The following is an 11,080-nucleotide window of genomic DNA, read 5'->3' as shown; positions in this document are numbered from 1 at the left end:
TGTGTTGATGGTTTGTTCATCAGAATGAATCTGTTGATTATATCTTGATGAAGGATTTGAAAGTTGATCATTGTGGAACCGTTTGAGGTATCACTTTAGATCTGCAATGTTAGATCGTTCTGGAACCGTCTGAGGTTTCGCCTTAGATCTGAAATGCTAGATCGTTCTGGAACCGTCGGAGGTATCGCCTTAGATCTGAAATGCTAGATCGTTCTGGAACCGTCGGAGGTTCTTAGGAATGCTAGATCGTCTGAGGTATCGCCTTAGACTAGCAATGTTAGATGATAAATGAGTTGAGAATGAGAGTTCTTCAGAGTGAATCTTTGGTTTGATTGTATCTGAAAGGACTGCTTGTCTGAATAAGATTCAGGATGAACACTGCATGTGAGTGAGAACATCTTTGCTGAAGACATCTGTCTACCTGAAAAATCAAGTTAATAATATGCGATGTCTATGATGCATGTATGATATGAGATCCTCGAGCTAGAGGAGAAATATGCAAGTTATGTTGTGTATGAATATGCGTATGATGCATGATTGTGAATGTGAATATGAGTGTGAATGTGATGCATGGTTTATGCAGCTTAGAGCGTGTCAAGCTCCTGATTGGGAAAATAAATCCCAGCTTAGTCGTCAAGAAATGAAGGCATTGTGATTGGGAAAATAAATCCCTGCTAGCCATTTGGAAGTGAAGGCATCGTGGTTGTTGATGATCTTCTGTCTCGCTTGAGTACCCTGGGTTGGGGAAATTCTTTGAGAACCAGGATGTTCTATTGAAGGATCTTTGATTACTGCTCGGGGATGAACAGTAGTTTTGAGAGTTCGGACTGTGACGCCCTTTGGAGTGGGAATGAGGAAGATGCATAATCCTCCGATGCACTATCTGACCAAGTTTGGGTGCGGAGATCACACCTTCTGAAGACAGTAATCTGGAACAACCCTGCTGGGGAATAAGACTTCTTTCGAAAGAAAAATCTTTTTGAGGGATTTGTTGAGGAATGTGTCTCCATTGGGGAAACTTCCTTCTGATGCTGGTTTAGGATAATGTCCAAATAATTGGGACATGTCCGGAATGCTATTCCTGTTTTTCCTGGTAAACATCAATCATATTCAAATGCATATGTTCATTCAAAATATCATTGGGATGCTCGCGTATTCAAAACAGAAAAAATGAAAATGTTAGTTATAAGCTGCATTGATTTTTGAAAAGGTGCCGTGATAGGCGGATTAGTATAGGGAGACAACAATCCTAGAAGTAGGAAATTGTCAGAAAGTTTTGAAAAGTATTTATGAAAAGAAATAGCTATGTGAGAACGATCCAGTCAAGTTTCAATTCTGCTATTGCCAATCTGTCTTCGAGCATCTCATCCCTCACTTGTTGGAAGAAAGTGATTGGACTGATCGGTGTCTTTGAGGTGTTGAACCTTGTCGGTGAGTAGGCAGCTGAGCGGGACATAGTTGTATGCTTTATTCCCTAATTTTTGCCTAGGCTGCCCTTTCAGGTTTTCAGCCTACCGGGATTGTATTTGTTTTGTCTCTAATTTTTGCCTGGATCGCCCTTTCGGGTTTTCAATCCACCGAGACGCTCATTTTTGCCTAAGTTGCCCTTTCAGGTTTTCAACTTAGCGAGCTGTATTTTTTTTTTTTTTTTTTTTTTTTTAAGCAAAGTACTTTTTGACTATGTCCGCATTCACAGGGTGTGGGAAATCCTCGCCATCCATGGTGGTAAGCAACATGGCACCGCCGGAGAATATTTTCTTGATTATGAATGGTCCCTCGTAGGTGGGGGTCCATTTGCCTCTGGGATCACCTTGTGGTAAGATGATGCGTTTGATAACCAAGCCACCAGTTTGGTATGCTTGACTTTTGACTTTCTTGTTGAATGCTTTGATCATGCGCTTTTGGTATAGCTGGCCATGACAGATAGCTGCAAGTCTTTTCTCATCGATCAAGTGTATTTGGTCGAATCGAGTTTGAATCCAATCGTCTTCGTCTAGATCGGCTTCTTTCATGATCCTTAAGGAAGGAATCTGGATTTCGATTGGGAGAACTGCTTCCATACCGTAGACTAACGAGAATGGAGTTGCCCCTGTTGAAGTACGCGCAGATGTGCGATAACCATGAAGAGCAAAAGGTAACATCTCATGCCAGTCTTTGTAGGTTACTGTCATCTTTTGTATGATTTTCTTGATGTTTTTGTTGGCGGCTTCGACAGCGCCGTTCATCTTTGGTCGATATGGAGAAGAATTATGATGTTTGATCTGGAACTGCGTGCAGAGTTCAGTAATCATTTTGTTGTTTAGATTCGTGCCATTGTCAGTGATGATCCTTTCGGGGATGCCGTACCGACAAATGAGATTGTGCTTGATAAACCTGGCTACCACATTCTTGGTGACAGAAGCATATGAAGCTGCCTCTACCCACTTTGTGAAGTAGTCAATAGCGACCAGGATAAAGCGATGTCCGTTGGAAGCAGTAGGTTTGATTTCTCCAATCATATCAATACCCCACATTGCGAAAGGCCAAGGAGCCGTCAGAACGTTTAATGGAACTGGAGGTACATGCACTTTGTCGGCATATATCTGGCATTTGTGACAAGTTTTGGAATGATGATGGCAATCTGTCTCCATGGTAGACCAGTAGTAACCTGCTCTCAAGATCTTTTTAGCCATTGTATGTCCGTTGGAATGAGTACCGAAGGTACCATTGTGTATGTCTTCCATGATTTGTTCTGCTTCCTTCTTGTTTACGCAACGAAGTAAAGTCGAGTCATGGTTGCGTTTGTACAAAGTTCCATTGCTTAGGAAGAATTTGGAGGCAAATCTCCTTAGAAACTTTCTGTCGTTAATAGATGCCCCTTCAGGGTACTCCTGGGTTTCGAGATACCTTTGTATTTCATGGAACCATGATTTGTCTTCCATTTGTTTGGTATCGATCTCATTGCAATAGGCTGGTTCGTCTTGCCTGTAAATGGTGATCATAGGAGCTTCGTCGTCCCAATTGACTTTGAACATGGATGACATGGTAGCTAAGGCATCAGCTAGTTGATTTTCTTCGCGTGGGATGTGTTCGAAAGTGATCTCCTCGAAGTAAGGAATCAAACTCAACACATGTCCTTTGTATGGAATTAGATTTGGGTGCTTTGTGTCCCATTCCCCCTTTGACTTGGTAGATTACCAAGGCCGAGTCTCCGTAGACTTCAAGGAATTTGATTTTTAGATCAATTGCAGCTTTGAGACCCAGAATGCATGCTTCGTATTCGGCTATATTGTTGGTGCAATTGAAACACAATCTGGCGGTGAAGGGTGTATGACCTCCTGTGGGGGAAATGATCACAGCTCCGATGCCATTGCCGAGCGCATTAGAAGCTCCGTCAAAAACCATAGTCCATCGGGATCCTGGTTGTTTGTAGTCATTGACTAGCATAATGTCTTCGTCTGGGAAGTCAAAGTTCAATGCCTGATAATCATCTACTGCTTGATGAGCTAAATGATCAGCTACCACACTTCCTTTGATTGCTTTTTGCGAAGTGTATTGAATGTCATATTCTGTTAGGATCATTTGCCATCTTGCAATCCTTCCAGAGAGAGCAGGTTTTTCGAACACGTATTTGATTGGATCCATCTTGGAGATCAGGAAAGTGGTGTGATTTAGCATATACTGTCTTAGTCGGCGAGCCGCCCATGCTAAGGCACAGCAAGTTTTTTCGAGTAGTGAGTATCTTGTTTCACAATCGGTAAACTTTTTGCTAAGATAGTAGATTGCGTGCTCCTTTCGACCGGAATCGTCATGTTGTCCGAGTACACACCCCATTGAATCTTCTAACACAGTTAGGTACATTATCAGAGGTCTGCCTTCCACAGGAGGTAACAAGATTGGCGGTTTTTGAAGGTATTCTTTGATTTTATCAAAGGCTAACTGGCATTTGTCATTCCATCTTTCCACTTGATCTTTCTTCAGTAATTTGAAGATTGGCACACAAGTAGGAGTCATATGGGCAATGAATCTGGCTATGTAGTTTAGACGTCCCAAGAATCCTCTGACTTGTTTCTCGGTACGGGGTATAGGCATTTCTTGAATGGCTTTGACCTTGGCAGGATCAACCTCAATACCTTTACTGCTGACGATGAAACCTAAGAGTTTACCGGATCTTACTCCAAAGGTACACTTGTTCGGGTTCAGTCGCAATCTGTATTTCTTGAGTCTGTCAAACAGCTTGTGTAAATGACTCAAATGTTCTTCTTCGGTGTTGGATTTTGCGATCATGTCATCGACATACACCTCTATTTCCTGATGAATCATATCATGAAATAGTGTTACCATTGCTCGTTGGTAGGTAGCTCCAGCATTTTTTAGACCAAAGGGCATTACTTTGTAACAAAAGGTTCCCCAGGGAGTTGTGAAGGTTGTTTTTTCCATGTCTTCGGGTGCCATCTTGATTTGATTGTACCCTGAGAATCCGTCCATAAAGGAGAATACCTTGCATTGTGCGGTATTGTCAACTAGTACATCGATGTGCGGTAAAGGGAAATCATCTTTAGGGCTTGCCCGGTTCAGATCTCTGTAGTCTACACACATTCTGACTTTCCCGTCTTTTTTGGGTACAGGCACGATGTTAGCTATCCAAGGAGGATAACTTACAACTTTTAGGAATCCGGCATTGAATTGTTTTTCAACCTCGTCTTTGATCTTTTTTGACATATCAGGCTTACTCCTTCGCAGTCTCTGTTTGACCGGAGTGCTTCCTTCTTTGATTGGCAGGCGATGAACTACAATGTCCGTGTCAAGGCCAGGCATATCTTGATAAGACCAGGCGAATATCTCGGCGTAGTCTTGCAACAATTGAATCAGTCTTTGCTTGACACTGTTTTCTAAGTCAGCCCCAATTCTGACCTCTTTCTTTTCTTCGTCACTGCCCAAGTTGATGACCTCAATCGGCTCCTCATGAGGCTGTATGGCTTTTTCTTCTTGTTCTAGAAGTCTTGCAATTTCTCTTGGCACTTCACAATCTTCCTCACTTTCGTCCTCAGTTTGGTAGATCGGATTTTCAAAGTCATGACGGGCAATAGCAGAGTCGTTATTGACTGGATCCAGCGTGTATGTGAATCTGCATGGTAGATATTGTGAGTGTGTATGAAGAGAAAAACATAGCTATTTGAAAGCGAATAAAGAAAGAAAAAGGATCACAAAATTTTGAACATGCCAGCATCCCATGATTTTATTGAATGCACATAATCATGATATGACAAACCCTTTTTATAGAAGGACCGTTGTGCTAAGGCACACGGCTTTCAAGCTCATGGTTCGATTGTTCAGGAACCACTTTTATCTTTGCACAATATACACAAAGAAAACAGGAAATGGCATTTACTCCTGATCAAAGGAGATCACATCCTCTGCTTTCCAGTTGTTCAATCCACCGTTGTTAGCAGGGAGCACCCAGCTGTTCCAGTTGCAGTTGTTCTTTTCGTCTTCCGTAGCATTGATTCCGCTAGTGGGAAAATGCGTAGGTAATTCCTCAGGATAAGTTGGATGATTTGTTGGATATGAGAATCCAGGTGGAGGTCCCTCTATTGGCTGAGCGAGATGCTCGATAAGGCCGTCCCATGCAGTAGGAATGATGTTTTGAATAGAGACTTGTGCATCCTGATAAGGAGTGTACTGTGACAGAAAATAACCTTCGTTGTTTGGCATCTTCCTGGCTTCTTCAAGAGCGAAGTTGTCGTCGTACTGTTCGTCCCATCCAGTCGGGACAATGTCTTTGATGGGAGTTGAAAAGCTCGGAGGAGCGGAATATTTCACCATATAGTCGTATTTGCCGCTGGGTTCTCCTAGCGTGTCCCATACTTCTTTGGGTGGATTTTGATATTGCTGAGTGACGGGACTTGTGATACTTCCGTCATTTTGATTACCCTCTTCTGTTGGAGTAAGATCTTCCAGAGCAATGTAAGAATTCTGAGGTGTGATATACTGGTAGTTGTAACCGTCATTTGGTCCTCCCACAGCATCCCACATTCCCATGGTAATGGGTGGAATTTCGTCTGGATATGGCTGAATGATGTGGTTCAAGTATGTCCCTTCATCATCAATGGCGTTTACTTCTTGGCTGGCGAAGTGTGATATTAACCCTTCAGAGCGAGGATTTTGATCATTCTTTTGATTTTCACCATTATAGCCCAGACCTAGCTTGTCGGACTTGTAGGGTATATCAGGGAGTTGTCCCCATACTGTGCGATCACCCTGTTCAATCATGGCTTTGGCATCTTTGAGAGAAGCCATAGTTGTAGCTGGAGTAGCAGGAATATGCTTGGTGGTAGAGATATCTGGAGATACAACCTCAAAAGCTTGATACGGAGTTTCGATGGATTCGCCCTCCATCTCTACATACTTGTCGTTGCTCAAGTGACTGACCATATATTCTTCTTCGCCATAGACTGTGACAACCTTTCCTTTTACTGGGTATTTTAACTTCTGATGCAGGGTAGAAGTTACAGCGTTTGCCCCATGTATCCAAGGGCGTCCTAGTAAACAGGAGCATGTTGGAAGAACGTCTATTACGGAAAAGATAACATCGAAAGTTTGAGAGCCCACTCTGATTGGGAGCTTAACTTCTCCGTACACCGTTCTTGTTGACCCATCGAAGGCTCTTACAACCACATCACTTGGTTGTAGCACAACTCCTTTGAAGTCAAGTTTTTCCAGTATTACTTTTGGTAACACGTTTAGAGAGGAACCATTGTCTATTAGCACATGAGACAGAGTGGTGCCGTTGCATTCGATAGAGATGTGCAGGGCCTTGTTGTGATTTCTTCCAGCAGGAGTTAGATCCACATCAGAGAAACCAAGACCATTGGGCACTGTAAGACTGGCGACACAATTCTCAAATTGGTCGATTGGGATTTCTTGAGGCACATGCGCAGCTTGAAGGAACTTCATTAGAGCTTTAGCATGAGCTTCTGAATATTTTAACAGAGATAACATTGAGATTTTTGAAGCAGTATGCCCCAGTTGTTCGACAATATTGTAATCACTTTTGCAGATGATTTTCAATATTTCGTCCATCTCTTGCTTTGATGGATCCTCAGCAGTGATCTCTACCGGATTTTGAACTGGTTCGATCAGTGGCTCTTTGCCTCGAGTGTTGATATCTGGAATAGGAATTGGAACCTGGATTGGACTAGCAGCAATATTTGGAGAAATTTCTGGTGAAAAGATTCTTCCACTTCTCGTGATCTTGCTAGTGCCTGCAATGTTACTTACAGCTGAAGTAGTTAGTGTTGCGTCCTCTTTAGTCGAGGGATCCTGCTTAACTCCATGAATGTAAACATTAGTGTCATATCCCCATGGGACAGCTTTGTCTGAGGAGTATGGAAATGGAGTTGGTCTAGCAATGACTACTGATGCCACTTTGAGTGTAGCAGAAAGTTTGAATGGAGCCTTGGTAGAGATTTTGAATGGTAAGCTGGAAATCACTGAGACGTCTTCCATTCTTATCCCGTTGGCAAAGACTTTGCCCAACATGTCCATAGAAGGGAGCCTCTCAAACATAATGATACGGCGATCCATGTGTTTTTGAATTCCCATCTTTAGATTTTCACAACCATTGGGTTGGCGTGAGCAATAAAAGCAGTCGGGATCACAACCTGGAAAGTAACCAGCTTGGATGAACTTTCTTTTGACTTCGAGGAGTGGAATTGATACTTCGTTCACATCATAAATGTAAACTGTGTCTATGATAGCATTAACAGTTTTGTCATGCTTTGGCATAGGTGCTGTGATGACATTTGGAGTTTCTGGAGGATCGAACTCAATTTCTCCAGCATCTATCATGTCTTGGATTTTATTTTTCAGGGCCCAGCAGTGATCTGCGTCATGTCCTGGACAGTTTGAATGATAGGCACATGTTGCATCAGGGCGATAATTCAGAGAAGAAGTATTGACATTCTTCGGAGGACCCCTTAATGTGATCAGATCCGCTTTAAGCAAGTGCTGCAATGCCTGAGAGATTGGCATGTTGATTTTGGTGAAAGTTCTTCTTGGTGCATCTGGTCGATGCGTATATTTTGGCTGTTGATCTTTTTGAGGTGCAGATGCGGAGATCATAACTGCCCCTACAGATTGATGCTGATCACTTTTGTGACTTGTCTGAATTTGCGCTGTATTGACCTCATTTCTGATGGGCCTTTTTGTAGTACCAGAGGAGGATCCTACTTGAATTTTTCCATTTCGAATGCCACTTTCGACACGTTCTCCGGTCAGTATTAGGTCAGTGAAACCTGATGATGAACTTCCCAGCAAATGGCTATAGAATGGGCCAGTTAAAGTGCCCATGAACATGTCGACTAGTTCGCGATCAGATAAGGGTGGTTGAACCCTTCCAGCCATATCTCTCCACTTTTGTGCATACTCTTTGAAACTTTCTTTTGGTCCCATAGACATGCCTCGCAATTGAGTACGAGTGGGTGTAAGATCAGCATTGTATTGGTACTGTTTGTAAAAAGCAGCAGCTAATTCTTCCCAAGTATGAACCTTGGTATTTTCTAGCTGGTAGTACCATTCGAGTTGTGTACCTGACAGACTTTCTTGGAAAAAGTGAATCCACAATTTGTTATCTGTTGTATGAGGTTGTATCTTCCTCACATAAGATCTCAAATGTAGTTTTGGACAAGAAACTCCATCATACTTTGCAAAGGTTGGAACTTTGAATTTTGGAGGGATGACAACATCCGACACGAGTCCCAGATCATTGAAATCTAAGCCAGGTATTTTTTGTATTTCCATAGCTTTCATACGATCCTCCAACTGTTGGTATTTGTCATCATCCTGTTCGTCTCCAGAATGATCTTCTTCTTCATTTGAAGAGAGAGAGGGTTTAGCAGAACCCTGGTTGCTTTGATTATCTTCTTGTTCACCATCACCGACTATTTCAGGGATTGGTGGCTTTTTGATCTTTTTGACAGGGATCTTGATCTTCCTTCTCAGGTAACTCAAGCCTGCAGATTCTTTGGGCTTCTTCTTCTTCTTGAGTATCAGGGCTTTCAGCTCTTGTTGCCCCTTTGCCAGTTCCAGAATTGCCACTTGAACTTGGGCATTCTGTACTTCGAGATTCTTGATGCTTGCCTCAGATTCCATCTCTTCTGACTGAAATAAACAGCGAAGAGATGAGAAACCCGTCATGAGAACCTGTTATGAAATGTGTATGACTGGATGCCATGTATGCAATGTGTATGCAATGTATATGAATGCAATGTATGAAATGCAATGTATGAAATGCAATGTGTATGCAATGCATGTGAATGCATGTGTGCAATGTTTTCAAGGATCATAGAGTCTAGATTTGTTAAAGAAGCAACAAACGTTAGTTAATCAATTTATTCTTTTTTCTTTGCCTCATTTGGGCTTACAAGACAGAAAATAAAATAAATGATCTTTCAGGTCTCCCGTGGGCGCTTTTTCTTTGTCCCCAGGAATGCGTTGATTCTTTGTTCTTCTTGAAGCTGTCTGGTGAGCTCGAATAGCCTTCTCTCATAGTCCTGACAGTGTTCTTTGAAGGTGTCTCTTTCCTCTTTGAGTTGAACCCAGGATTTTTGCAACTCTTCCAAGTCAGTTGGCATATCCGGGTGTAGAATAACTTGAGGTTCGTAACCTTCGACTTCTGATTCGATAGTCACAGGTAGAACAGCGGGATAGGGCATCATGAGTTTTTGAGCATGAGTACGCACCCATCTGAGGTAAAGTTCCATAGGAATAGAATTCCATTGCCCCAGAGTTTTGCTTTCTATTCTATAGACACTGTCCCAAGCCTGTATGAATCTTCGTCGGTGTCTGTGAGAATCATTCTCGTAATCAAACACAATGCCACGGATAATCATGTCATGAGGACCGTTGCTTCTTGCATATCCGAATTGGCGTAGAGCTAGAGAGGGATTGTAAGTGATACCTCCTTTAATGCCAAGGAGTGGCACATTAGGGTATTCTCCACAATGATCAATGATAGTAATGTCTCTTTGAAAGAAGTTGTTCCATCGGATATCTGAATGAGATAAAGACATGATTCTGTAAGACCATTGTGCTCTTTGTTCATTTCTCAGTACTGATCGGGGAAGATGACATGTAAACCACCTAGCCAGCAGTGGTATACAGCACATGAGAGTTCCTCGCCTCTTCGTGGTACGAGTGTGTAGAGAGTGTAGGATGTCTCCCAGCAATGTTGGTACCGGGTTGCGAATTAGGAAAAGGTTGATGATGTGTACACTTATGAACTGGTCGGAATTAGGGAACAAAACCAACCCATAGATCAAAAGAGCCATAACTTCTTCAAAAGCTGGATAACTTTTGTTTTCTAGCAGTAGTCGAGCCTTTTCCAGTAAGAATTTGGCAAGCAAACCCTCAACTCCACTCTTTGTTTCCCAATTGGATTTGATTTCTGACTTTTGCAGATGTAAAGCAGCAGCAATGACTTCAGGTTTTGGTTTTCTTTCTAAACCAGTGAAAGGTAATTGATCTCGGATTGGTAATCCAATTAATTCAGAGAATTCTTCCAAAGTGGGTACCAACTGGTAATCAGGAAATGTGAAGCAATGATGTTCAGGGTCGAAGAACTGGAACAGGACCCGTATCATGTCTTCTTCAAACTTTGAGGTAACCAAATGGAGTAGGTGACCATGCTTTTCAGTGAATTGAGCATTCCTGGGGAATTCTGCTACCAAGACTTTGAGTTCAGATGGCACCGTTGAGATATTGATTCGGATGTAATCTCTGGTGGCGGGAGCCATTACCTGCAAAAACAAAAGTAAACTCTTTGATCCTTGAAATGTGTAGTGAAAAATGATGTGTTTATGATGCAAACATGTGGCACACAAAAACAAATCAAACAATAGCCTTAGGTTTAAAGGCTTGCATGAGGTTGATAGGTGATACCCTCCCCTCTGAAGTTGAGTTGGTTGAAAACCTGTCCTAGAATAGTATTCGGGTTCTATGATCCTTGGAGACAACATCTCAATACGGCGCTCGGACGGCCGATCAAGAATATTCCTCGAGGATAACTAGCTTCGATCAATTTCAAAGCTAACCACTTAAT

Source organism: Vicia villosa, unplaced genomic scaffold, assembly GCF_029867415.1.
Source record: "Vicia villosa cultivar HV-30 ecotype Madison, WI unplaced genomic scaffold, Vvil1.0 scaffold8, whole genome shotgun sequence".
Lineage (NCBI taxonomy): Eukaryota > Viridiplantae > Streptophyta > Magnoliopsida > Fabales > Fabaceae > Vicia > Vicia villosa.
Note: the sequence above shows the minus strand (reverse complement) of the source record.